The 4,097-nt window shown below is 31.1% G+C and overlaps 1 pseudogene; it reads left to right on the top strand.

The window, feature by feature from the left end:
• Positions 1–434: 434 nt before the first annotated feature.
• Positions 435–3,187, top strand: LOC129895256 (non-symbiotic hemoglobin 2-like; annotated as a pseudogene).
• The last annotated feature ends 910 nt before the right edge of the window (positions 3,188–4,097 follow it).

Raw genomic sequence — 4,097 nt, 5'->3', positions numbered from 1 at the left:
TTGGGTTCGAACTCGAATTTAGTCAGAGTTCCACGGATTTCGAACAATGGGGGCAAAACAAAAAAAATCCCCTAATATTAATATTTGTTCTGCTAGGCCACATTATAATAGACTTAGACTTTCATTGCCGCACTTGATAATTCGTATGATATTGTTTGAATTTTGAAAGTCAAATAAAAAATTTACAAATTGATTTTTTTTATATTTTGAAAATATTTTGACTTGCATATTTTTTTAATGTAATTTTTAAATATATAAATTTTATTTAAAAAATTAAAAATTTTGATATCCAAATTCACAACAAAAATTAATAAGTTAAGCCACCACCAACCACCCCTCCCCCTTCCCCCAATTCAAACAGTGGACAGCGGAAAGGATATAATTATATTTATCTACATATCTTGGACAAATGTTCAAAGAATCAGATCTTATGAGCAAAGGTGTGACGTAGTGGTCCTCATTTTTCTTAATTGTTTGTACGTTTCCTTTATTTATTTTTTTGCCTTTTTTTAAAGATGAGTAAACAGTCGTACGAGTATAAATAGTTAAAATGCTTTGGTGAAGGATAGAAATCAGGGAACACAAGATGGGGTTCACAGATAAACAAGAAGCATTGGTGAAGGAACACAAGATGGGGTTCACAGATAAACAAGAAGCTTTGGTGAAGGATTCGTGGGATTTCATGAAGCAAAACATTTCTCAACTCAGTCTTCGTTTCTTGTCTTTGTATGTAACTAGCTCTTATAAATAAATATATAATTTTCTTTGCTTAAAATTTTTTATAACATAAAAGCATAGCAAATTCAAAATTTAGAGTCGGTAGATCCTGCTCTTAATTACATATGTATGTCAATTTCGTGGAATTAGCAGCGTCTAGTCTAGATCTGCCTATAAAACAATTATCCCCTAGCTAATTGTGTTCCAAATATTAATTGATAGGATCCTGGAGATAGCACCAGCAGCCAAGAACATGTTCTCATTCTTGAAGGACTCCTCAGAACAATCCCAAGCTTAAAGCTCATGCTGTTAAGGTTTTCAAGATGGTTAGTTACTACATACTTATATATATATATTTCACTTCCTTAATTGATGGAGTATGTCTATCTTTAGGATCCATCCGTCATTGTTGTGGATTTATTCTTAGTAGAAATTTCACTACATGGTTCGTCAAGAGATTTGGGCATATTCAATACTGAGTCTCACCACTCTCCATACCTCATATTTCCCAGCGAGAAAGGGGACCACCCTCTAAGCCTAAGTATTCCTCAATAACCGATAGTGTACAAGTACCGTGAGGGAAAGGAAAGAAAAAGTTTTCTAGTTTTATAAGTGTTCGCTTTAAAATAGAAAATTGATTCGATACAATTCAACAGAATCTAAGAAATGATCAAAAAACTTTCTCAATTATCATTCTTCTTTGGCGACAAGGAAGGCTAGCCCAATATGAGATCTTTCACTATAGTGGGAAGAAGACAGGTGGGAGCGAACCAAGCGAGAGCAAAGCAAATTTCAGTGATGGGCTGTCTTCGCGGTCTCATTTTAGACATAGTAAGAAGAGTAGCAATGCTGGGTAAAGCCACGATAAGGTACGTGGCATGCACATGCTCTCTACTTGTCTTCTTATGCGCATGACTTGACTATTTGTTTTTTCCTTATTTGGAATTTTCTTTAAATGTTTTGACTTATTATTCATTTTATGTGACGCTCCTTACATAATCATGTATAGTAATATTGTTCTAAACAGAGGTGTTCATGATTTGGATAAAAAAATGGTCTAAATTGAAAATCTAATTAAATTGATTAAATAAATTGACTTTATTTAGATTTGGTTCGATTTTATATTTTAAAAAATCGATAGTATTTAGTATTGATTTTGTTCAAAAAGACCCCAAAAAAATTGAATCTAATGATAAATTATATACATATTTTCTATAATTATATATATATAATATATTATATTTATGAATAATTTTAAATATTTTATATATTTTTTCATCAATTTTTATTTATTTATTAATGAAAAGCTGGTTTTATGTATATGGGTTTCTATGACAGTTCTTAGGTGGGATTGGGAATGCACTGTCTCTTCCTTGTCTAGGCCAAAAATGGTGAATTGTAGAACTTTATTAACATTTAATTTAGTAATTAGAAGTTCTATAATGCTAGTCGTTTTAACTATTTTTTTTTGAATGAGTTGTCTTCTTTTTTACCTTTTGAATGAATTGTTTATTTTATTTTTTATGTATGATTAATAACAACCAAATCGAATCAAAATCGATAAGAACCAAATCGATATATGTTTATTATATTTGGTTTGGTTGGTTTAATAATTTAAAAATTGATTAAATTAATTTGATTTTGACCAATAATCGATCTAAACTGATTGAATATCCCTGGTTACTAAATTTGAATAGTATTTTTTATTTTAGACTTGTCAATTTATTCATAATGGTATATATATACTTTTAATTTATATATAATGACAAATTCTAATAGTAATACTTTTTGTTATGTTCCAAAAGTTAAAAAAAGAATCTTAGACTGCTTGTTCGATTTATCAAACATTACCAAATAAAGATAGATTAAAATAAATATAAGAATAATTTAAACTTGGAAAACTCAAAATATTTTTGTGAAAAGAGTACTAACACATGCAAGTGTATCGTGGTTATGAATCGGCGGTTCAGCTTCGGGAAAAGGGAGAAGTAGTGGTAGGTGATACTACTCTCAAGTACTTGGGATCCGTTCATCTCCAGAAAGGAGTTATGGACCCCCATTTTGAGGTAATTTTTCATATATTGATAATGTGAAGTAAAGAAGGTATTACTAATTAATTAACATCATATTGATTGTAGGTAGTAAAAGAAGCATTGTTGAGAACAGTGGAAGAAGCAATGGGAGAGAAATGGAGCGACCATATGAAAGAAGCATGGGGTGAAGGTTATGACCAATTAGCTGCTGCCATTAAAGCCGAGATGCACGCTAGCTGAGGCCGATGCCTAGTCCTACATACCTATCATGCATGTGCTCTTTCCTTTTGTTTATATATAATGTGTGTTATACTTCCTATGACTATATCAGCCTACCTAGCTACTCTCTTAATTCTCACTTCCCTAAATCAATTGAAAGTGTATTTGATGAAAATGGAAATACTCTATATTTTTTTTAGTGAAAATAAAAGTATATATATTTCCACACTGTTAAACATGAGTAAAACAATCAATACTCGCGGGCATTCATTATATTATCAACACAAGAGCATAAAAAATCATGTGTTTTGCAGGTGAAAAGGAAGTAAAGCAATGAAGTCTCATTATACTATTAACATAAGTGCATAAAAAAAAAATAATCATGCATTTAGCTCGTGAAAGGAATCAAATTTGCACGCGAGGATATACATTAAAGATATAATAAAAATGTATGCTCATCAATAACCTAATTTATTGGTGTCAAACGTTAACAAATGATTTTCCATATGTAAAACATTGTTTACTGAATATATTTCTGACCATATTATATATAGTCGAAGAGGAAAAAATAAAATCTCATACATCACACTAGTTAATAAGTAGGAGGAGTGGCTGCAAAAATGCGGCATCATATAAGCGTTAACGTAATGGGGAGAAAAATATCAACACCAATTTTGGAGGCGGGCCAAAACGCTCCACGCCTATGTTTGTATATATCTCCTTCTGCCGGATAAAAGGACCACAAAAATGGAAATTTGACCACAAAAATTCAAATTGTGAGAAAACGAAGGTTCTCCAAGATCACACGTTTAAATCTTTAATATAAGTTCACTATCGGCTTCCCTCAACTTACTTGGGAAAAGTTCTTTTTCTTCTCCAAAGTTAATTCTAGTTTTTTGGAAAGTTGAAGCTTGCATCTTCTCTCTCTCTTTTTTTTTTTTTTGGGACAATCAGTTAAATAATGGGAGAACATAAAATTATGTTTTATGGGGTAGTTAGTACCTTTTCATTTTTAATTAGAGATATTGCTAAAAGCATGAATATCTAGCTTTTTTGAAAGAGATTCAAACCCACTGCAACAAAATTGGTGCCTAGTAATCTTTTTGACTTTCTCCTTCAAAGTACAAC

Source organism: Solanum dulcamara, chromosome 7 (assembly GCF_947179165.1).
Source record: "Solanum dulcamara chromosome 7, daSolDulc1.2, whole genome shotgun sequence".
In the NCBI taxonomy this organism is placed as follows: Eukaryota; Viridiplantae; Streptophyta; class Magnoliopsida; order Solanales; family Solanaceae; genus Solanum; species Solanum dulcamara.
Note: the sequence above shows the minus strand (reverse complement) of the source record. Positions and strands in the feature narration are given on the sequence as shown.